The 25786-nt window shown below is 45.2% G+C and overlaps 1 pseudogene; it reads right to left on the reverse strand.

The window, feature by feature from the left end:
- Positions 1-2785: 2785 nt before the first annotated feature.
- Positions 2786-25786, reverse strand: part of LOC132149793 (uncharacterized) — a 98117-nt pseudogene continuing 75116 nt past the window's right edge.

Raw genomic sequence — 25786 nt, forward strand, 5'->3', positions numbered from 1 at the left:
TTCTCCTGTGCTCTGCTTCTCCTGTGATCTGGTTCTCCTGGGATCTGGTTCTTCTGTGATCTGATTCTTCTGTGCCCTGGTTCTCCTGTGCTCTGGTTCTCCTGTGATCTGATTCTTCTACGATCTGGTTCTTCTGTGATCTGGTTCTCCTGTGATCTGGATCTTATGTGGTCTGGTTCTCCTCTGATCTGGTTCTTCTGTGATCTGGTTCTCCTGTGATCTGGTTCTCCTGTGATCTGGTTCTTCTGTGATCTGGTTCTTCTGTGATCTATCTGGTTCTCCTGTGATCTGGTTCTTCTGTGATCTGGTTCTCCTGTGATCTGGTTCTTCTGTAATCTATCTGGTTCTCCTGTGTTCTGGTTCTCCTATGCTCTGGTTCTCCTGTGATCTTTTCACTTGTGTATCTCACTCTGCTCTGTGTTTTTAAGAACAGACATGTCATTTAAACATTATCCATGTGACATCCTCACACTTTTGGATAACTATCTTTCATGAAGTAAAAAGTCTCCTGATGCTGTGGATCAGTTTTAATCTCATGATCAATGACACATCTGACAAGACTTCAGACAGCTTGTGATCTCTGTGAGGTCAGAACAGAGAGAGAAAGACATCAGTGAATCTGTTTGAATTCTCAGTTCAATTAAATTAAAGAACTAGTCATTCCCTTAGACCTTAAAGAGTTAGTTCACAGAAAAATGAAAATGATGTCATTAATAACTAACCCTCATGTCATTCTAAACCCGTAAGACCTCCGTTTATCTTTGAAACACAGTTTAAGATATTTTAGATTTACTCCGAGAGCTCTCAGTCCCTCCATTGAAGCTGTGTGTACGGTCTACTGTCCATGTCCAGAAAGGTAAGAAAAACATCATCAAAGTAGTCCATGTGACATCAGAGGGTCAGTTAGAATATTCTGAAGCATCGAAAATACATTTTGGTCCAAAAATAGCAAAAACTACGACTTTATTCAGCATTGTCTTCTCTTCTGTGTCTGTTGTGAGAGAGTTCACTGCAGTGTAGTGATATCCAGTTCGCGAACGAATCATTCGATGTAACCGGATCTTCTTGAACCAGTTCACCAAATCAAACTGAATCGTTTTAAAAGGTTCGTGTCTCCAATAAGCATTAATCCACAAATGACTTAAGCTGTTAAGCTAACTTTTTTTATGTGGCTGTGTCACGGTTCATGAATGCAGCGTCTCCTGCTCGTCTCTTGTTACGTCATGTTGATTGTTTCATGTGGGTGTTACCGCTGACCATCTGCAGCTCATTCCACCTAGCCTACTTAATGCCCTGTCTTTCTTCTCGTTTGTCAGATCGTTGTTTGAGGTCCTCCGTGCTTCATGTCTGTTCTTCCTCCTGTTCCGCTTCATTGTGTCTTGTTCCAGTTCGGTCAACCTTGGATTACCAGTCATCATCACGGATTAACCACCACCACCACCTCCACCAGCGCACTCAAGCTCCTCCTCACCTGTCTGTGCTGCCGTCGAGGTCCCTGCATCACCCACCATCATCTCCTACCCAATACTCATCCTAATAAATATCCAGTACTCGCATTTGCCTCCTGGCTGACACTCCCTCTGAGTTCAAACAAACCAATTTCCCGGAGTAATTCATTTACTCAAACAGTACACTGACTGAACTGCTGTGAAGAGAGAACTGAAGATGAACACCGAGCCGAGCCAGATAAGAAGAATCGAGGAGCTGATGATACTGCGCATGTGTGATTCAGCGTGAAGCAGACTGACACACAGGGCGTATGAACCAAACTGATTCTTTTGGTGATTGATTCAGAACTGATTCTGTGCTAGTGTTATGAGCCCAGGTAAACTGAAGGCTTGAATCAAGGCAATCATCGCCAATGACGCCATTACGTCGAGCGCAAAAGAACCGGTGAACCGTTTTCTTCAACCGGTTTATTGAATCAAACTGTCCGAAAGAAGTACCGGTGATCCGAAAAACGATGCAAACTGGAACTCGAGAACGAGTCAATCTGTTATTCGTTATCTGGCAGCAGTGAACACACACACACACCCTGGGGAGATTGAACCTTAGGGTTCAAACTCTCTAAGCACCAGGTCATGACTTCCCCACAGTTTTAATAAATAAGTATTGGCTGACGTTGAGTGTGTGCTTTTCTATTTTTTCTTTGAATTACTTCTGCTTCTTTCGTCATGCTGGAAATGAAAAATAAAGTGAAACGCTTTGCATTGTGGGATACAGTATACTGCTCTAAGTCAATGTAGCAGGTCTTCCAGATGTTCTGTGCATACAGAAATATTACATAATGTCACATATTGCAGCAATAGTAAGAGTAGTCAAATTTAGTTTTATTAATAACAGTCTATGTGTCCTAATGTTTTACTCTTCAGGACAGAGTCATAATGAAGGATCTGAGTGGTCATCTGAAGCTGTAGATGTTCAGTCTCAGTGTTTCTGATGTATGACAGACATCATGATCCTGAATTGTGATCTCTGTGATCTTGAGACTCCAGCATCAATCCACAGACGTGTTTATTAAAGTTAATATTATAACACTGATTTCTCTCTGTTGATCTTAAAGGAGTCTCAGTCTCAGTTCTACTGCTGAAGTAGTTTACAGCTAGAGTTAGTTATAAGAGAAAATCCCTATTACATCAATATAAAGAACACGTGCAATAGCAGTTAAACATCCTGCTTATATCTTGAGCAAGCACACATTAAATAACGGCCTCAATAACAGATGAAGAATGAGACTGAACTCTTAAATCTCAGATGAAAGCCCCTCACAAGTGTTTTTCTCTGACTGTGGATTATGATTGTGAAACCACTGAATCCGGCTGAGCTTCCTCCGTCCTGTCGCTCCTGCTGTTCTCCTGGTTTTGTGTGTTCAGTAGAGGATTCATCTCATGTGACTCTGCTGGGTTCTGGTTCTGGTTCTGGTTCTGGTTCTGGTTCGATCCAGTGGCTGAATCTGCTGTTGCATTCTGGAGTCAGAATCAGACAGACTTTAACATGTGTTCTTCAGCAGCAGTGATTAATAAATGAAGGAAACAGAAGCAGTGATCTACAGTCATCTCTGTGCTTCTGGAGAACAGTGATTCTGACACTAACCTGAGATTCCTGATTGTGTGATCCAGCATCTGCAGCTCGACAAGACTTCATTGCCTTCTGTGTTCAAGACAAGACAGTTCATTCACACACACCTTCACTAAACATGCTTCTGCTTTTCAGACAGTTGTTTAAAGGTGCAGTCAGTGACTTTGTCCACATTTAAAAAGGTTTATATTTAACGTAAATAATAGCACATTTGAATCGCACAAATCCAATTGAACTGGTTTAGAGTCCTCTCAGAACCCTCTCAAGACAGCTGATCAAGTTGCTTTTTATTTATTTAAATTGTACTTAATTTTACTCAGTTAAATGTACAAGTGTCATTTCCTTGCAAATGTAATTGAGTAAAATTAAATAAAATTTCAATAAAACTAGTAAAATTTCTCCAAAACAGTCCTTAAGTAATGAAGCAGAATTAATTCACACATATGTCCCTTTATTATTATAGAGTTTGTGTAATCAGTTCATCACAGGTGACAATAGAAATGTGAATAGAGCAGGTCTATTTCCACAGTGACGTCTGTAAGCAGAAACTGATGTGTGTTTGTATGAAGTATTTAAAGACTCAGAGAAACATTAAATCACCAAGAGCACCATTAACTCACTGCAGGAGAATGAATCACATCTGGTTTCTGATACTCACCGTACAAGACTGCAGACATGGTGTGATCCCTGTGAGGAAAGAGATTTACAGCATCATTCAGATCTGATCAGATTCAAACACATCAAACTCAATAACAGACCAGTCTCAGAACGAATCAAATAAACCCTCAGATGTCCGTCTGCATACATGAGAATGAGTTTAATGTTAAGAGAGTGATGAAGATCGGGGAAGTCGTGGCCTTATGGTTAAAGAGTTGGACTCGCAATCGAAGGGTTGTGAGTTCAAGTCTCGGGCCGGCAGGAATTGTAGGTGGGGGGAGTGCATATACAGTGCTTTCTCCACCTTCAATACCATGACTGAGGTGCCCTTGAGCAAGGCACCGAACCCCCAACTAACAAGCAAAAATGGCTGCCCACTGCTCCGGGTGTGTGTTCACAGTGTGTGTGTGTGTGTGTTCACTGCTGTGTGTGTTGGTTAAAAGCAGAGTACGAACTCCGAGTATGGGTCACCAGGGCTTAATTTGTGCCGGAACAAGCCGGATCCGGATCCAGCACCTCCGAAATCGGATCTGGAACCTCATTTGGGCGGATCCCCCTCCTCCAGGGGCGGTGTTTCCATATGGCTGAGCAGAGCCCTGCATTTCAGCCTGAATTTTTTACGCCCCTCCGTCCGGCTTCGGGCCAATTTTCACGCCGCAGTTCAGACGCGGGTTGGGTCTGTTTGAGGCTTCGTCTTATTTGTATATTTTAGACTTCCATCAATTAGTGATGAAAAAAATTATATAATTGCTGCACTGGTGGAAACAACGTGAGACCGTGCTACCGCGATCGTCCAGAGAAACTTGATGTTGTTTAGCAGCACAGCTGAGAAGTTCTGCGGTCAAATACACGAAGTAGGCTTAAGCTGCAAAGCACCGGCAAAAGTATTTACCATTAATGTGTGAATAAACTAGTGTTTTCTGAGTCTGTGTCGTAAGGATGAAGTTGCCGAGCCTGACTCCTCATTAGACGCACCTTTAGAGAAGTGCATCTTTACGGGTTATATAATGAAAAAGTTTTTGTTTTCGAGTTTTTTAATTTCGTTAAGTAGTAATTTAAAGCTTTCTATAGAAATGCAGTGTCGGTTAATTTGTTTTCTCCGGTTAAAGTCAAGAAGTCAAAAAGCATAGGCTGTCATGTTTGTTTTTCCCCATTCTACAAAAGCACAACATTTGATATTGTGAATGCGCACAAATAAAAGCAGACCCTCATAGCCACAAATGAACCTTAATTTTTACAAAAAAAAAAAAGTTTTACAAATATTTAACCAATGATCAGCGAAACCTTGTCACTTCACCCGCCTCAACTCAGATTGACGCACAGCCCAGGAGCGACAGGTCTCCGCTTAAAGGGCAGACAAATAACTTTGAATAGTACACCATTTCTTTTCTCAAAAACAATGCCTATAAAGGCTAATGTTTTGTGTGTTTGAAGACCGTATATGTATTTTTTTGCTAAATAGCCAATATATTTTTGTACGATTTAAATATCCTATGCATAAACGCTTAATCATTTATATCATGAGATTTTGGCCAAGTGAAAAAAAATTAAAATAATAAAAATTAAAAAAGAAGCACCCATATATCAATGATAACGTTATATAACCTGTAAAAGTTGATCAAAGTGTATAATGCGATGCACTTGCACATTCTATTGACAGCCAAAACACAGATCTCCTCATTAAAAAAAAAAAAAAACGTACTCGGTTACTAAACGTAACCTCGGTTCTCTCTAGAAGAGCGAACGAGTACTGCGTCTTAGCTAAGACGCTACGGGAAAAGTGTCTTTTCACGAAATACTGAAGCAAAAAATTATCCTTAATTTTGTATTTTTGTAAAGCGCATTTGCAGCAGTACACAGCCATAGGCGAGACGGCTCGTTCACTCATTGGCTTGTTCTGCGGCAACTGCACAGCCTATCGAGCGCAGGCTGATGCAACATCAGACCAATAATGGTCTGAAGGGCTTCGCGCCCTTCTTGCCACTTCCCGCCGAAACGGGTGTGGCCCAACCTATGAAAGGAGCTCGAAAAGGCTGACTCACCTGATTTATTTCATCGCCGAAGCGAACCAGAGTGAATCGTGCGCACGGCAGAGAACGCAGTACTCGTTCGCTCTTCTAGAGAGAACCGAGGTTACGTTTAGTAACCGAGTACGTTCTCTTACAAGAGCTCTCTCGTACTGCGTCTTAGCTAAGACGCTACGGGAACCCAATGCAAAACGCCGTGCGCGCAGGGATCACACACCAATAAACCTGAAGCAACGCCCAGGATTTACAGTGCACAGTCACCTGAGGGACTCACAGAGAGTCCAGGACAGAAAAGGGGGAAAGCCCTCTGTCCCATACCTAGCAGCATCCGTAGATGCGGCAATATGACATCACACAGCCGCGGCAAAGCCTGACCAATGTGGCAATGCGGGTCTTACGCAATACTGCCCATATAACAGTCGGCAGCGCATAGCGCTCATGAACTCAGAATTCCCCTCAGGGCCCTGATTCGACTATACCGACAGCAGCCTTGCTTGCAAGGCGGGAACCTCCAGGTTATAGAACCTGATAAATGTAGACGGCGAGGCCCAACCTGCCGCCATACATATATCCTGCAAGGAGATCCCAGTAGACCACGCCCACGACGAGGCGACGCCTCTTGTGGAGTGTGCTCTGACGCCCAAAAGGCACTGAAGGCCCCTGGAAGCGTAAGCTAACGCTATGGCGTCAACTATCCATCTGGATAGAGTCTGTCTCGAAACAGCCATTCCCTTGGAACGTCCACCGAACGAGACAAACAGCTGCTCCGTCTGCTGAAAGGCAGCAGAGCGAGACACATAAGCTCTTAAAACCCAGATAGGGCAAAGAAGACTCGAGTCTCTATCCTCTTCTGACACCGGCAGGGCAGACAGGGCAATAACCTGAGTCCGAAACGGCTTGTTGAGGGATTTTGGCACATAACCGTGCCTAGGTTTGAGTATGACCCTTGAGTCATTAGGCCCAAACTCCAAGCACGACTCACCGAGAGCGCGTGCAAATCACCCACACGCTTCACCGAAGCGAGAGCCAACAAGAATACTGTCTTGAACGACAGATGCTGAAGGCTAACCGATTGGATAGGCTCAAAAGGGGGACCCTTCATGGCCTCCAAAACCGCCGCGAGGTCCCACATAGGCACTGACGGAGGTCTGGGAGGATTCAGCCTCCTAGCTCCTCTGAGGAACCGGATGACCAAATCATTCCTTCCTATTGACTGACCGAGCGCTGTTTCAGAAAACGCTGCGATGGCCGCCACATAAACTTTGAGCATGGATGGGGCTCTGCCCTTATCCAACAGCTCCTGTAGGAAGGAGGGAACCTCCGTCACCTCACAACTAAGGGGTGAATATCCTTGAGCTGTGCACCAGCTGGAGAACACCGACCACTTCGAGGCATACAGACGTCGTGTCGACGGAGCTCTAGCCTGAGTGATGGTATTCAGCACTCCCACTGCGAGATCAGCGGGTAACCGTTGAGCGCCCACACATGGAGGGACCACAACTCCGGTTGAGGGTGCCAAATCGAGCCCCTGGCCTGCGAGAGGAGGTCCCTCCTCAACGGTACTGGCCACGGGGCAACATCTGCTAACTGCATCAAATCTGGGAACCATGGTTGGTTCTTCCAAAGAGGTGCTACAAGCAGTATTGAACATCTCGTTTCTCTCACCCGTTCTATCACCTGCGGAAGGAGGGAGACGGGAGGGAAAGCATAAAGCGGGCAGCACGGCCATTCCCATGACAGCGCGCTTTCGTTCTTGGAAAAGAACGTAGGGCAGTGACCATTTTCGTGGGACGCGAAGAGGTCCACCTCCGCCCTGCCAAATCTCTCCCACAACAGCCGGACTGTTTGCGGGTGTAGAGACCATTCGCCCGTAGGAACATTGCCTCTAGACAGCCTGTCTGGACCCAGATTCTGTAGCCCAGGCACATGCACTGCCCTCAGCGAACACACGTTGCGCTGAGCCCAAACCAGGAGGCATTCCGCTAGCCTGTACAGGTTTCAGGACCCGAGACCACCCTGGCGATTTATGTAGGACACCACAGACATGTTGCCCGAACGGACTAAGACGTGGTGATCCTTGATATGGGGACAAAAGCGCATCAGCACGTTCTCCACTGCCAGCATTTCCAGACAGTTGATATGATGGAGCTTTTCCCATTCTGACCATAGGCCAAAGGACGGTCTGCCCTCGAGCAGCGCTCCCCATCCCGAAGTGGAGGCGTCCGTCGACACCATCTTCACATTCGGGGAAGTCCCCAGGCTTACACCTGATCGGTACCAGCCGTTTGCTGTCCAAGGTGCCAGAGCTATGACACAGCTATGATTGACCTTGAGATGCAGCCGGCCAGACGCCCACGCTCTGCGCGGCACCCGCGTCTTCAACCAGAACTGCAGGGGGCGCATGCGGAGCAGGCCCAGCTGTAGAGCCGGAGATGCTGAGGCCATGAGGCCCAGCATCTTCTGACAGTGTTTGAGCGACACGGTCGCCCTGCAGCGGAAAGAACTTCGCTGCGCGATGAATGCCCATCACGCGCTGTGGTGACAGCCGCGCCGTCATGGAACACGAGTTCAGAACTATACCCAGAAACAGAATCGTCTGACTGGGGTTCAGCGAACTCTTCGCCCAATTGACACTGAGGCCGACCTTCTCGAGGTGATCGAGTAAAACGGCCCTGTGGCCCACGAGCTCTGCTCGTGATCGGGCCAGAACCGGCCAGTCGTCCAAATAATCCAGCACTCGCATGCCTCTGAGTCTGAGAGGAGCGAGCGATGCATCCATGCACCTCGTAAACGTACATGACATGAACCAGTCCCCTCTGCGAATCTGCGCGAGGTGTTTCCTGGCCGTAAATATTTTGACACTGCGTTTCATCAATGCCTTGCTCAGCTGTCTTAGATCCAGTATGGGCCTGAGACCCCTGCCTCTCTTGGGCACCAGAAAGTATCTGCTGTACAGACCCCCTTCGCTTTGAGCTTGAGACACAGGCTCTACAGCCCCTTTGCTCAACAGTTTTGATATTTCGGACCGAAGTATGTGTGCTACTTCTGTTTTGACCGTAGTTTCGACGCGCACTGAAAAGCGTGGAGGGCGTCGAAAAAACTGTAGCGAGTAGCCTCTCTTTATAATGCCTAGCACCCAATCCGAAACCCCTGGAAGCGCTGACCATGCATCTGCATGAAAGGCTAAGGGCTGGATGCGAAGCGCGCTCTGTTGGCTGGGCAACGGCGGCGCTCGGGTGTGCTGCGCATTTGAGGCGGGGAGCGCGCTGATCACAGCGGGCAGATCGCTCCTCCTCGACCCCGTCCCGGCGCTTAACCGACTGGGGGAAGGCTGAGCAGGTCCCGTGGGACTCGATATGTCTGTGAGTAACTGTGGGCTGCATATGTGCACATTTACCACTTTCAACTCGCTGTCTGCCTGTGCAGAGCGTACGTGCACAGGCCTCGTTTCTACAGAAGCCATGCGCCGTATGTGACATAGTGTATGTGGGCACTGGGGAGTGGGCACGTTTACTGTGCGGTGCGCTCGACCGATCTGTGTCGATCTTATGTGCGCGAGCCCTGTGTGCAGGGCTGTGCTTACATGTGGAGATGGGCACTGAGGAGTGGGCATCGTCACTGCATTTATAGCACCATCGGCCGTGGCCGGACGAGCGTGCATGGGTTTTGTTTTTACAGAAACCACATGACGCGTGTGACATAGTAATTTTGGGCACTGAGGGGTGGGCACGCTTACTATGCAGTGTGCGCGATCGACTTGAGTCGCTTTTATGGGCGCAGGCCCTGTGTGCAGGGCTGTGCTTACATGTGGAGATGGGCACTGAGGAGTGGGCATCGTCACTACATTTATAGCACCATCGGCCGTGGCCGGACGAACGTGCAAGGGTTATGACGCGTGTGACATAGTGATTGTGGGCACTGAGGAGTGGGCACGTCTACTATGTAGTGCGCGTCATCGACTTGAGTCGCTTTTATGGGCGCGAGCCCTGTGTGAAGGGCTGTGCTTAAATGTGGAGATGGGCACTGAGCAGCGGGCATCGTCACTACATTTATAGCACCATCGGCCGTGGCCGGAACTCGTACACCGGCGCTTCGATGAAGCAGCCATCGTGTGTAGTGCAGACGCAGCGTCATGCAGCATGCATAGATGGCTTGCCTAGGATGGCTTCGGGGCTCCCGGCCTCACTGTAATCCTCTGCCGCTGTCCCCGTGGGGCGGGGCGACGGCTGGTAGAGCGAGAACGGGGGTCTCGAGCTGCGTTGCTGAAGCTGTTGTGATAACAGCTTTTGTGTGCAGGCAAGCGGGCAACTGTGCAGGCTTGCGCGTTGCAGAAAACGCTGAGATAGAAACAGTTCATGGAACTGAAACAGCGGCGCGCTTGGGTGAGAGCTCGGCCACAGCGGAACTCGTACACCTACGCTTCGATGAAGCAGCCATCGCGAGTAGTGCAGCCGCAGCGTCACACAGCAGGCTTTAGATGGCAACACCTCTTTTGCCGCCGTCCAGCAGAGGGCGGACAAAGGTGCGTCGCTATCACCTGTTCCACCGGCGGAAGTGACTGGTAGTTCCGGTTTTTAGCATCATCAGTGTGGAGAATGCTAGTGAGACAGACGAACGAGTTCGCGCTGAATATGGAGCGTTCCAAGCCTTCGCCACCTCTTTGTGAAGCTCAGGAAGAAATGAGGCGGGCTTTGAGAAGTACGCTCATCCGAAAGGGAAATACCATCCAGCCGGGAATGAGAGGGGGGGCGCTGGTGCAGACCACTCGCGGCCGAGACTCATCGCGGCTAACGCGAGCATTCGCCCCAGCTCCTTCTCGATGTCAGCTCGTCTGCTGGGCTTCTGAGCAGAAGGCGCGAGATCCTCGGAGCTCGCCCAGCCCTCACTGCCCGAAGCTAGCAGAGAGCGCGTGTCCTCTTCCCCCGACGCGGCCCTGAGATCGACTTCCTCGGACGAAGTGCCGGCAAACAGCGGGCGCTGCCCACCGGGAAGCGGTGCAGGGGGGCCGGTGAAGCAGGGCGAACCGGCGAGCTCGGTTGAGCTGAAGACGGTTCAGGAATCCGCTGGAAGCGATGCTTTTACGGCGCCTCAGCGCAGCGGAGAATGCAAGCTCAGAGAAAAAGGCTAGGCGAGTCCTCAGAAGAAAAGAGACTTTTCCCGTAGCGTCTTAGCTAAGACGCAGTACGAGAGAGCTCTCGTAAGAGAACCTTAACTCCATTTGAGCTTGTTTTTCATATAGAGTATAGAAGTGCACATGCCATGTAACTGTTTTATTTGTCAACACCCATCAGACATCATATTGTGTGTATTTGGTTGCTTAAACTCAACAAACCACAAAAAATAATTCTTATATAATACTCACGAGGTGGCTAATTTACGTGCGAACTTTGGATGTGACTGTGAGGGCACATAATACAGCCTTTGGAGCGCGTGAGTCCCAATTGATTAAAATACTTGAAAAGTAGTGCAAATTATACATTTTTTTGACAATACAAAAATGACCCGATTAGTCAAGTGACAGTTCCCGAGCTGTCCCGAGATGCGATTTAAAGTCTATCGCAGCGTGCAGTCACTGTAGTGCAGACAAGATGTGCTGTTGTGAAACGCGCTCAGAGAGAGTTCATGGATTTGAAGGCTGGTTTCAAATTACTGATTTAATCTAAAAGTTTGTGTTGATTTATTTTATTATTCTACACTACATGCTATGTTGAATAAATGCAGGAATTCCCTCATTATGAACTTGAAAGCTGCAAAAATTATTAAGCCATGCAATAGCTACATAGTCCTCCACAGAAATTTAGGACCTGATTAATATAACTCTATTATACAGAGATTTGTAAAATAAAATTCCACTTTTTCAAAACTTTTTTTTTTTTTAAGTCTGGAAATTGTTGTTTTAAAATCGCATGGCATTTCTGGGTTATTCATGACCTTACAGACCCAAAAAAGTGACTGATGCACGCTCTTAATAACTTAACCTGGTCCACCAATGTGATTGCACGAAAGCTCCGTTACCTCTCCCTTGTAATCACATGCCGGATCCGTTACCCTGCTTTGTTCTGGGACCTCGCAATTTACAAATTAAGCACTGTGGGTCACCATACTTGGCTGTGTGTCACTTCAGTTCAGTTCAGAAATGAATGAACAGACAGCATCACTGAGTCACAATCAGTAGAAAAACAGTAGAAATATCTCTAGAAGTGACACATCCTAAAGATCATATTCTTAAATGAAAATAATAAAACACCTGAAGTGAATGTATTTAATTTTCAGTTATACTCACAGGGTTCAAATACCAGTAAAATCATCAGAATTAAAGTGAAGAGTAATTCAGAGGAGAAGACGATGATCCTCATGTCTCCCATCGCTCCTTCACCATTAACTGAAGATGACAATAAAAAAGTGTTTTATTTATCATATTCACCACAAACAACATGATTAGCTGATTACACTGATTATTACAAAACTATATAATCAAACTGTGTATATAAACTTATTTTATTTTTTGTCTTTTATGTAAAATTGATTTTGAACAATAATTATTTATTTTCATAGCTATATTAGTTATGGGAAAAAATTGTCATGAAGAATAGCTAATTTGTTAAAAATAAAAGCAAAAACTTTATAACAATTTTGAAGAAAAAGTTGAAAGTTGAAAACTTGACCCCAAAGAACTAGTTATAGACCAATCTCGAATCTCCCTTTTCTGTCCAAGATACTAGAAAAGGTGGTATCCTCACAGTTATATTCCTTCTTAGAGAAAAATGGTATATGTGAGGATTTCCAGTCAGGATTTAGACCGTATCATAGTACTGAGACTGCTCTCCTTAGAGTTACAGATTACCTGCTCTTATCATCTGATCGTGGTTGTATATCTCTATTAGTTTTATTGGATCTTAGTGCTGCGTTTGACAAAATTGACCCCAACATTCTTTTGCATAGACTTGAACACTTTGTTGGCATTGTTGGAAGTGCATTAGCATGGTTTAAAACGTACTTATATGACCACCATCAGTTCGTAGCAGTGAATGAAGATGTATCATATTGATCACAAGTGCAGAATGGAGTACCTCAAGGCTCAGTACTAGGGCCGCTACTCTTCACGCTTTATATGTTACCCTTGGGAGATATCATCAGGAAACATGGTGTTAGCTTTCACTGTTATAATGATGATACTCAGCTCTATATTTCTTTGCGGCCCGGTGAAACACACCCCTTTGAAAAACTAATGGAATGCATAGTTGATATAAAAAACTGGATGACGAGTAATTTCGTACTGCTAAATTCTAAAAAAAATAGAGGTGTTAATTATTGGACGTAAAAACTCTGCATGTAATAACCTTGAACAATGTCTAAGACTTGATGGCTGCTTTGTCAATTCTTCGTCATCAGTTAGGAACCTAGGTGAGCTATTTGATCGCAATCTTTCCTTAGAAAGCCACATTTCTAGCATTTGTAAAACTGCATTTTTCCATCTAAAAAATATATCTAAATTACAGCCTATGCTCTCAATGTCAAATGCAGAAATGTTAATCCATGCATTTATGACCTCAAGGTTAGATTATTGTAATGCTTTATTGGGTGGTTGTTCTGCACGCTTAGTAAACAAACTACAGCTAGTCAAAAATGCAGCAGCAAGAGTTTTTACTAGAACCAGGAAGTATGACCTTATTAGCCCGGTCCTGTCAACACTGCACTGGCTCCCTATCAAACATAGTATAGATTTTAAAATATTGCTTATTACTTATAAAGCCCTGAATGGTTTAGCACCTCAGTATTTGAATGAGCTCCTTTTACATTATAATCCTCTACGTCCGCTACGTTCTCAAAACTCAGGCAATTTGATAATACCTAGAATATCAAAATCAACTGCGGGCGGCAGATCCTTTTCCTATTTGGCGCCTAAACTCTGGAATAACCTACCTAACATTGTTCGGGAGGCAGACACACTCTTGCAGTTTAAATCTAGATTAAGGATCTCTTTAACCTGGCATACACATAACATACTAATATGCTTTTATTATCCAAATCCGTTAAAGGATTTTTAGGCTGCATTAATTAGGTAAACCGGAACCGGAAACACTTCCCATAACACCCTATGTACTTGCTACATCATTAGAAGAATGGCATCTACGCTAATATTTGTCTGTTTCTCTCTTGTTCCGAGGTCACCGTGGCCACCAGATCCAGTCTGTGTCCAGATCAGAGGGTCACTGCAGTCACCCGGATCCAGTACGTATCCAGACCAGATGCTGGATCAGCACCTAGAAAGGCCCTCTACATCCCTTAAAGACAGCGGAGACCAGGACAACTAGAGCCCCAGATACAGATCCCCTGTAAAGACCTTGTCTCAAAGGAGCACCAGGACAAGACCACAGGAAACAGATGATTCTTCTGCACAATCTGACTTTGCTGCAGCCTGGAATTGAACAACTGGTTTCGTCTGGTCAGAGGAGAACTGGCCCCTCATCTGAGCCTGGTTTCTCCCAAGGTTTTTTTTCTCCATTCTGTCACCGATGGAGTTTCGGTTCCTTGCCGCTGTCGCCTCTGGCTTGCTTAGTTGGGGACACTTCATCTACAGCGATATCGTTGACTTGATTGCAAATAAATGCACAGACACTATTTAATTGAACAGAGATGACATAACTGAATTCAATGATGAACTGCCTTTAACTATCATTTTTTTCATTATTGACACTGTTTTCCTAATGAATGTTGTTCAGTTGCTTTGACGCAATGTATTTTGTTTAAAGCGCTATATAAATAAAGGTGACTTTGACTTTGTTGACTGCAGACAGTGACTCAGCTCAGACCCGGTCCGACTGGACATGATCCGTCCTCAAGAACAATTTACATTCATAAACAGCCTGACAGTCGATTATTATTTCGTATATTGCTCCATATTATTGTATGCGAATGGAAATTAAAATAATCTGAGTAACTTTGAGATGAAGCTGATTTCTGCCTCAGTGAAATATTACCCCTTACTCATTTCAGATTCAAATGCTGTATTAGTTTATAATAAGCATTTATATGCAGATGTATGAGTGTAATTGTGTAGTGTGTGATGAGCAAGTGTTCATTCACCTGTTTTGAGGATCAGTTCAATCATCAGAGCAACAGAGTTCAGTAACACAACACCGACTGATCCAAACACATACACAGCTGCGAAACGAGCAAGAGCTGAAAGAACAAATCATAGAGTTCAATATCAGCAGCATTACATACAATTTAACCACTTTAATAACACAAGGTATTTGATATCCACATCTTTCTAAAGTTATGGTCTGTTTGATTTTTTGGAGTTTGATTTGAGGCATTGATTATCATCAGGACAGAACTGCTTCATGAAGATAATGAGAACTAATTAATAATACAGACAATATTCTGAAGAATAATAAGGTTTTTCATCATTCATTTGCTCATTGATAGAAGTTGAATGGTTGAATAAAACATAACACAATATTCATACACAACCTCATTTTTCATAGACACGTTTGTGCTTGATTGAAGAAACATTACAGTGTAATATCAGCTTGATTTCATGAATATCAACATCGCAATAGCAGAATAGAAGCTTTGCTGGGATAAAAAATAAATAAAAGAATAACTCAACTACATTGTAAAAACACATCTGTGAAATTTTACAGTACAAAAAGTCAGCAGATGTGATGTGCCAGATGTGCCAGAACGTCATCTTAAAATATACATCTGTAGCGTTTCAGGATTTATCTTAAATTACCAGCAGAAACCTGTGTTTCATTAGCTGCTATAATGTTAATATTCCAGCCTCCTGAAGCACTGAAATCGGTTTTGTACATTTATAATAGGCCTACACTGACAAGAGAAAGTTACTGATGAACAGCACACAGAGTTACAGCCTGAGCAGGGCACCATCCCAGGAGCTCTCACTCATGTTTGTGACTGAATACAGATGATCATCCTAATTAATGAACAATTAGGCTATATCTGGGAAAAGACATCAGCACAGTCTGACAGAGAAAAGAAAAAGACCAGAGATGAAGCAGTGCATCACTTTCAGGGAGCTACATGTCAGGATATACTCAGGACTCAGAGGCACGGTGAATTCAGAACAGTGATTTATTGAGTGATTTATGTACAAGTGCGGTGAATCCTTGCTCTCAAGTGCTCGTAGAATCTCCACTGAAGATATACGTGCTCGGAGTGTCACATGGAGTGGGATATCCAGGCAGGTAAGTTTGCTAGGTTCTTGTAACGTCAAAGCCACAATTAAGATCGATCACTGGCGTTCTCTCAATCCTTAGATGCCGAAGACAGTAACTATAACAGGAGAGTCATAGGAGATTTCAGCGACCATAGAATCACCGGAGGAGAGTTGATGATCAGCGGTCCTGAGGGCAGCAGAGCAAAGACACAGGTTAGTGTAACACCAAAAGGGGAGTATACACTACGTCTGGCAAGGAGAGCTTCAGGAGACGAGTGTGAAGAGACTGTTCCTGTCGGAGGCTTGACGGGGATCTGTGGTGCGGGTGAGTGCTCTTATACTGTGAGTGATTGGATTACGTGATGCATGGCAGGTGTGGTTGGTTAGTTCTCGGCGATGTGTATCGTGACTGATTGGCAGGGGCCGGATCTGCCCAATCCCTGACACTACCCCCCTTTCCATGGGTCCGTGCCAGTGGAACTAACTCTCCAACATCGTGGGGGTCTACCTCTGGGTCGTGGAGCAGGTTTTTCTGGGGGCGGAGTCTGAAAGTCTGTGAGCAAATTAGGGTCTAGGATATCTTGGCGAGGAACCCAAGATCTCTCCTCAGGGCCATAATCCTCCCAGTCTACGAGGTACTCCAATCGACCGCCACAACGTCGGGAGTCTAGGATCTCTCGTACCGTGTAGATGGCCTCGGCTTCAATGGGTGGCAATCGGGGTTCTTCGTCAGGGACTGGGTTTTTGGAAGGAATGGTTGCAGAGGGATGATGTGGTTTTAAGAGAGACACATGAAAGGTTGGATAAATCCGATACGGAGCAGGTAAACTTAACCGGTAGGTGACGGGATTTATTTGTCTCTCTATAGTGAAAGGTCCAATGCATTTAGGACTCAGTTTTTTCAAGGTTGTCTCAATCTGATATCTCTGGTGGATAGCCATACCAGTTGCCCAGGCTGTTAGGTAGGATGTGGTCTCCTGTGAGCGTCAGCGAAGTGTTGGTGACGATTTACAGCTTGCTGGAAATGTTGAGGAGCCTGATCCCACACTCTTTCGCTGTTCTCAAACCAGGTATTGACTGAAAGGACCTCTGAAGGTTCCCCGGACCAAGGAAACTGTGGCGGGGGAACCGTGGTTTAGCGAAGACTGCAAAGGACGTTAACGGGAGTGTTTATGCGCAGGTGGCGCGACTTTGTTTTCTGTTTTGTTTTCTTTTTAAAATAATAAAATCTTCCTCGTGCCTCAGCAAGCCGACCCCGGTCTCCTTCCTCTTTGATCACTGAACCTTGCTACACTGGTGCCGAAACCCGGGAGGAAGGAGAACTTCTCCGCCATGCAGTCTCCGTCAGGACCATCGCCTACGCCATTTGCGGACATTATAATATCGCTCGCGGGCCTGCATCAGGAACATCATAAGGCCCTGCTGGATCTGCGAGCCGACCATGACCATCGCTTCCAGGCCATGATGCAGATCCAACAGGAGGACCGCGAACTGTTCCGGAGCTTGCTGGCCTGGGAGGGTCGGATGGGTGCGGCCTCCCCCAGCGCCGGCCCCGCCCCCCACATGCCGCTCGCGAAAATGGGGCCCACAGATGACCCAGAGGCGTTCCTGGACTTATTTGAGAGGACAGCCGAGGCGTGTGGGTGGCCGGTAGACAGCTGGCCCGTCCGGGTGATCCCACTGCTGTCTGGGGAGGCCCAGAAGGTGGCACAACAAATGCCCGTCCCGAACCTCCTGGTCTCTGCCGACCTGAGAAGAGCCATCCTCCAGAGGGTCGGCCTCAGCCCCGAACAACACAGGCAGCGCTTCCGGTCGCTGGAGCTGAGCGAAGCGGGCCGGCCCTTTGTGTTGGCACAGCAGCTCCGGGACTCGTGCCGCAAGTGGCTGCTGGCCGGAGGCAGTCTACGAGGTACTCCAATCGACCGCCACAACGTCGGGAGTCTAGGATCTCTCGTACCGTGTAGATGGCCTCGGCTTCAATGGGTGGCAATCGGGGTTCTTCGTCAGGGACTGGGTTTTTGGAAGGAATGGTTGCAGAGGGATGATGTGGTTTTAAGAGAGACACATGAAAGGTTGGATAAATCCGATACGGAGCAGGTAAACTTAACCGGTAGGTGACGGGATTTATTTGTCTCTCTATAGTGAAAGGTCCAATGCATTTAGGACTCAGTTTTTTCAAGGTTGTCTCAATCTGATATCTCTGGTGGATAGCCATACCAGTTGCCCAGGCTGTTAGGTAGGATGTGGTCTCCTGTGAGCGTCAGCGAAGTGTTGGTGACGATTTACAGCTTGCTGGAAATGTTGAGGAGCCTGATCCCACACTCTTTCGCTGTTCTCAAACCAGGTATTGACTGAAAGGACCTCTGAAGGTTCCCCGGACCAAGGAAACTGTGGCGGGGGAACCGTGGTTTAGCGAAGACTGCAAAGGACGTTAACGGGAGTGTTTATGCGCAGGTGGCGCGACTTTGTTTTCTGTTTTGTTTTCTTTTTAAAATAATAAAATCTTCCTCGTGCCTCAGCAAGCCGACCCCGGTCTCCTTCCTCTTTGATCACTGAACCTTGCTACACTGGTGCCGAAACCCGGGAGGAAGGAGAACTTCTCCGCCATGCAGTCTCCGTCAGGACCATCGCCTACGCCATTTGCGGACATTATAATATCGCTCGCGGGCCTGCATCAGGAACATCATAAGGCCCTGCTGGATCTGCGAGCCGACCATGACCATCGCTTCCAGGCCATGATGCAGATCCAACAGGAGGACCGCGAACTGTTCCGGAGCTTGCTGGCCTGGGAGGGTCGGATGGGTGCGGCCTCCCCCAGCGCCGGCCCCGCCCCCCACATGCCGCTCGCGAAAATGGGGCCCACAGATGACCCAGAGGCGTTCCTGGACTTATTTGAGAGGACAGCCGAGGCGTGTGGGTGGCCGGTAGACAGCTGGCCCGTCCGGGTGATCCCACTGCTGTCTGGGGAGGCCCAGAAGGTGGCACAACAAATGCCCGTCCCGAACCTCCTGGTCTCTGCCGACCTGAGAAGAGCCATCCTCCAGAGGGTCGGCCTCAGCCCCGAACAACACAGGCAGCGCTTCCGGTCGCTGGAGCTGAGCGAAGCGGGCCGGCCCTTTGTGTTGGCACAGCAGCTCCGGGACTCGTGCCGCAAGTGGCTGCTGGCCGGAGGCAGCGATGCAGAGACCATCATCAACGCGGTGGTGCTGGAGCAGTTCATCTCCCGCCTTCCAAAGAAGACCGCCCAGTGGGTCCAGTGCCACCGCCCGGCGTCGTTGGATCTGGCCATCCAACTGGCGGAAGACCAGCTAGCGGCGTGCTCCGGGGTCGGCGAGCCCCTTCCTTCTGTCTCTCTCTCTTCCCCTGTCTCCCCCTCCCCCCCTACCCCAAAATCTGCTGGTCTCAGGGGATCCGAGCGGCGTGGCGAGGCTAAACCTTTCCAGTCGCGATGACTTTCCCCTGGAACAATCCCAAGACGAGACACTCAAACATGCGTTCGAGCAGGTCCGTTCTATCGATGGGCAGGTCCTCCACCCTGAGCGCCCGCTAGCCCATCCATATTTTGCCATTATCAAGGATCGGTTATATCGAGTGACCCGCGACGCTCAGACAAAAGTAGATACAACCCAATTATTAGTATCTCGGAGCCGTCGGGAAATGCTTTTCCAGACGGCGCACTGTAATCCTATGGCGGGACACTTAGGAGTAACGGCAACACTGAATCGACTAACGACCCGATTCTTTTGGCCGGGCATTCACGAGAACGTGCGCAGGTGGTGCGCGTCTTGTCGGGAATGTCAGTTGGTAAACCCACCGGCCACCCCAAAAGCGCCATTGCTCCCTATTCCCCTAGTGCAGGTCCCCTTCGAGCGAATTGGTATGGACCTCATCGGGCCGATAGAACGATCGGCACGGGGACATCGCTTCGCGTTGGTCTTAGTGGACTACGCGACGCGATATCCTGAGGCAGTGGCGCTCCGCAACATCTCGGCAAAGAGTGTGGCGGACGCCCTGTTTCGTTTAATCTCCCGCGTGGGTATCCCGAAGGAGATTCTCACGGATCAGGGCACCGCGTTTATGTCACGCACGTTAACCGAATTGTACGGATTGTTAAAAAAAAAATTAAAGCGGTGCGTACCAGCGTCTATCACCCACAAACGAGGTCCACTAAGACCAACGCGAAGCGATGTCCCCGTGCTGATCGTTCTAACGGCCCGATGAGGTCCATACCAATTCGCTCGAAGGGGACCTGCACTAGGGGAATAGGGCGCAATGGCGCTATGGGGTGGTGCTAGCGCAGTGGATAAGACACATGTCTTTGGTGTGAGAGACCCGGGTTCGAATCCACTGTGAGACACCAATGTGTCCCTGAGCAAGACACTTAACCCCTAGTTGCTCCAGAGGTGTGCGACCTCTGACATATGTGGCAATTGCAAGTCGCTTTGGATAAAAGCGTCAGCTAAGTTAATAAATGTATAATGTATAAATGTATAAACGGACGGCCTGGTCGAACGGTTTAATCGCACATTGAAAACAATGATCCGGAAGTTCGTAAAGGAAGACGCGAAAAATTGGACCGGTGGCTAAAACCCCTCTTATTTGCTGTGCGCGAGGTCCCCCAAGCCTCCACAGGGTTTTCCCCCTTCGAGCTTCTTTACGGACGTCAGCCCCGAGGGGTGTTAGACATCCTGAAAGAAACTTGATAGGACGGACGCTCGGATAGCAAGAATGAAATTCAATATGTCCTGGACCTGCGAGCAAAACTCCATACACTGGGGCGGCTCTCTATGGAGAATTTGCTTCAGGCCCAGGACAGACAAAGCCAGCTGTATAACCGGGGGGCTAAGCTGTGAGAATTTGCACCGGGAGATAAAGTGCTCGTGTTACTACCAACCTCTAGCTCCAAATTACTAGCCAAGTGGCAAGGACCCTTTGAGGTCACACGGCGGATAGGAGATCTCAATTATGAGGTAGTACGAACAGATAGAGGCGACTCACGGCAAATCTACCACCTAAACCTCCTTAAAAAATGGAGCGGGGAGGAGTCAGTGCTGCTAGCGACGGCAGTGAGTGGGGAGGAGGATCTCGGGCTAGAGGCGGGTACTAAAGAGAAATCCCTCGCACTGGCCCTAGGGGGAGATCACCTCTCGCCCTCGCAGCTCACTGACATTGCGTGTTTGCAGGTGGAATTTGCGGACGTGTTTTCGCCCCTACCTGGTCGTACTGACCTGATTCAGCACCACATTGAGACAGAGCCGGGTGTCGTGGTTCGCAGCCGGCCATATAGGTTGCCTGAACACAAAAAAAAGTAGTTCAGACTGAATTAGAGGCCATGCTAGGGATGGGAGTAATCGAGGAGTCACACAGTGATTGGGCGAGCCCGATAGTTTTGGTACCTAAAACGGACGGCTCTGTGCGGTTTTGTGTAGACTATCGCAGGGTGAATGCAGTATCTAAATTTGATGCTTATCCAATGCTGCGAATTGACGAGTTGCTCGATCGGTTAGGCACGGCTCATTTTTACTCGACATTGGACTTAACAAAGACGAGCGTTAACTTTTTTAATGTGGCTGACACTCCCTCTGAGTTAAAATAAACCAATATCCCGTAGTAATTCATTTACTCAAACAGTACACTGACTGAACTGCTGTGAAAAGAGAACTGAAGATGAACATTGAGTCAAGCCAGATAACAAACGAAAGATTGATTCATTCACGAGTCAAGAACAATTTCTGTCAGACTCGTCCAATTCGAGAACCGAGGAGCTGATGATACTGCGCATTCGTGATTCAGCGTGAAGCAGACTGACACACAGAGTGTCTGAACCAAACTGATTCTTTTGTTGATTGATTCTGAACTGATTCTGTGCTAATCTTATGAGCGCGGGTAAACTGAAGGTTTGAATCAAGGGCAATCATTGCCAATGACGTCATTACTTCGAGCACAAAAGAACCGGTGAACCGTTTTCTTCAACCAGTTTAATGAATCGAACTGTCCAAAAGAACTACTGGTTATCCAAAAACCGATGCAACCGGTTCTTGACTCGTGAACGAGTCAATCTTTTTTTCGTTATCTGGCTCGGCTCGTTGTTCATCTTCAGTTCTCTCTTCACAGCAGTTCAGTCAGTGTACTGTTTGAGTACATGAATTATTTTGGGATATTGGTTTGTTTTAACTTAGAGGGAGTGTCAGCCACATTAAAAAAGTTAACAGCTTAAGTCATTTATGGATTAATGCGTATTGGAGACGCAAACCATTTCAAACGATTCAGTTCGATTTGGTGAACTGGTTCAAGAAGATCCGGTTACATCGAATGATTTGTTTGCCAACGGATATCACTACCACTGCAATGTTCGATTACATCAGACCTGGAAGAGAAGACAATGCTGAATAAAGTCATATTTTTGCTATTTTTGTACCAAAATGTATTTTCGATACTTCAAAAAATTCTATCTTACCCTCTGATGTCACATGGACTACTTTGATAATGTTTTTCTTACCTTTCTGGACATGAACAGTATACCGTGCACAAAGTGTCAATGGAGGGACTGAGAGCTCTCGGAGTAAATCTAAAATATCTTAAACTGTGTTCTGAAGATGAACGGAGGTCTCACGGGTTTGGAATGACATGAGGGTGAGTCATTAATTATATAATTTTCATTTTTGGGTGAACTATCCCTTTAAGTGAAATTACTGTTAAGTGTTTTTACTGTAGCATTATTACAGTCCTTTACTGTTACAAACATGATCATATTTTACAGTGTAGAGACTCAATCTCTGTTCAGAGGAGTGAAGAGAATAAACGAGAGCTGATAGTGAAATCATGACTGTGAGAAGATGATCAGAGCAGATTATTAATACTGTACCCCATGACTGAAATTATTTATACTGTACCGTATGTAAATGACCGTGTGAAGTTGACCAGTGTCCAGAGAGACTGGAGAAACACAATCACACAGACCCATCCGACACGATCTAAACACCAACAAACACATCCGCTTCAGCAAAAGTTAATCACTGACAAACACTGCATGGTAGCATACATGTAAGATGATTCAGTTCATGATATATATCATATTATCATACCCTTTTCATTTTCCAGAGCTGTGATATAGAAATAGACCAATACAGCATTGATCAGCATCATGAGAATTAACCACACTGATCTCATGAGCGCAGGTGAACCTGAAAAACAGCTTTAATATTACTACATATGAACAATTTTATAATAGTATAGAATATCTGTCATTTGGGGCCCTATCATACACCTGGCACAATTTTGCGCAAGTGTTTTTGCTAGTTTCAGCCCGACGCAGTTCTCATTTTCCAATCCTGCATCGCATTGTTTAAATAGCAAATGCATTTTCACCCATTTATGCACTCAGGGGCATGCTGGTCTAAAAAAGAGGTGTGTTCAGGCGCATTGTTGGCGCGTTACTATTTTGAGGAACTGAAAATAGACTGTGCCATAGACCAACTCAAACCTGGTCTAAAGTCTGGTGCAATGTTTTTTCTTTGTTATTTAAAGAGCGCGTTAGTATAGACGGGTCCACAACACGCATAACCACTGCTTATTACACACACAGGGACACACAGCAGCACACAAACATGCTAAATATAAAAAAATTATAGATTTATAAAAAATTATATAAAGGATTACAATGTAAAATTATATTATTGTGTAGGCTACATAAATATAAAAATGCCTTCATGTCATAATGGATAGTCATCACATGTATCAGAATTAGGCTATCTATGTATCTATGTTACACCCAAAAAACACCCATTAATCATTAAGAGAATAGGGACAACCCGTTTAGACCATGTGCCCGGGCGCCACAACCGTTTTCCTGTCGTTAAAATAGCAAAAGTGGATTTGGACACGCCCTGAGTGCACCTGCGCCGTGCGCTTTATACTTTGCATTTAGATCGTTAAAATAGGGCCCTTAGTGTTTCTGCAGTAATATTATAATATTATGTCACCAGTGCTGGGTAGTAACTGATTATATTTAATCTGAGTTATGTAATCACATTCCATAAATTAAGCACTTACTTTAAAAATGCAAAATACTCAGAATCAGATTACAGTTACTTTATATGGATTACATGTTTACATATTATTAATACAAATGATGTTCCTTTTATTTATTGATTCTGCCTAATTCCTCTTTCCTCTAGACTCAGAAAGTCTTCAGTTTTGTGGACGTTCACATAGAGTCCAGTCACTAGTCAGGTGACCACACAGCATTTGACCACTGCATTTACAGAAGCCATCTTACTACTGATGAACACATTCATATTTATCTGAATTGTCACCCAGTATCTTATTTAACCGTCTGTTTTTAATATCTTTGGAAGGCATTTGTCTTTCAAACACATTAAAACACACAAATTCACATAATTTTTTTTTATTTACATATAATACAGGGATTCCCAAATGTTTTTTTTTTAGATAAGATATTATGTTTAAAACAATATGATAAGTGAGTAAAATCAAAAGATATCTAAAACTAATCAGAAAGTAATCTGATTATATTACCTGAAAATGTGTAATGGATTACTTTACAAACTACAACTTGTGTGTGTAATCTGGAATCAATAACAGATTACAATTTGTGAGTAATCTGCCCAGCTCTGTATATAATATTATTTTAAAAAACTGCACGTCTAATAAAAAATAAATGACGACTAACAGAGAGCATTAATGAATTAGATATTGATCAGATTATGATGCCATGAGTTATTTGTGTTTATATCAGGGATCAGATCAGAATTCATCAAACACTTACAGCCCATCTGTTGACCACAGGTAACATCCCAGTCGTATCTCGTCGCTGTGGTAAACACTGGTAAAACTGCAACAATGATGAATCCTGCAAACAGAAGAGATATTAATGCAGACACTGAGATCATATCAATACAGATACTGAGATTATATTAAGATTATATTCATGCGGATACTGAGATTATATTAATATTATATTAATACAGATACTGAGGTTATATTAACGCAGGTACTGAGATTATATTAAGATTATATTAACGTGGATACTGAGAATATATTATAATTTATATTAACATGGATACTGAGATTATATATTAAAGCTGATGCTGAGATTATATTAAGATTATATTAATGCTGATGCTGAGATTATATTAAGATTATATTAAAGTGGATACTGATATTATATTAAGATAATATTAACACAGATACTGAGATTATATTAAGATTATATTAACGCGGATACTGAGATTATGTTAAGATTATATTAACGCGGACACTGAAATTCTATATTAATGCAGATACTGAGATTATATCAAGATTATATTAATATCGATACTGAGATTATATTAAGATTATATTAACGTGGATAATTAAATTATATTAATATTATATTAACACGGATACTGAGTTTATATTAAGATTATATTAACCCGGATACTGAGATTATATTAAGATTATATTAACGCGGATACTGAGATTATAAATTAACGCAGATGCTAAAATTATATTAAGATTATATTAAAGCGGATACTGAGATTATATTAAGATTATATTAATGCGGACACTGATATTATATTAACACAGATACTGAGATTATATCAAAATTATATTCACGCAGATACTGAGATCATATCACGATTATATTAATACAGATACTGAGATTATATCAAGTTTATATCAACGTGGATACTGAGATTATATTAATATTATATTCACACAGATACTGAGATTATTTTAAGATTATATTAACGTGGATACTGAGATTATATTAAGTGACGAAAGTGACGTGACACTCAGCCAAGTATGGTGACCCATACTCAGAATTTGTGCTCTG

The sequence above is a fragment of the Carassius carassius genome, chromosome 9 (genome assembly GCF_963082965.1).
Source record: "Carassius carassius chromosome 9, fCarCar2.1, whole genome shotgun sequence".
Classification (NCBI taxonomy): domain Eukaryota; kingdom Metazoa; phylum Chordata; class Actinopteri; order Cypriniformes; family Cyprinidae; genus Carassius; species Carassius carassius.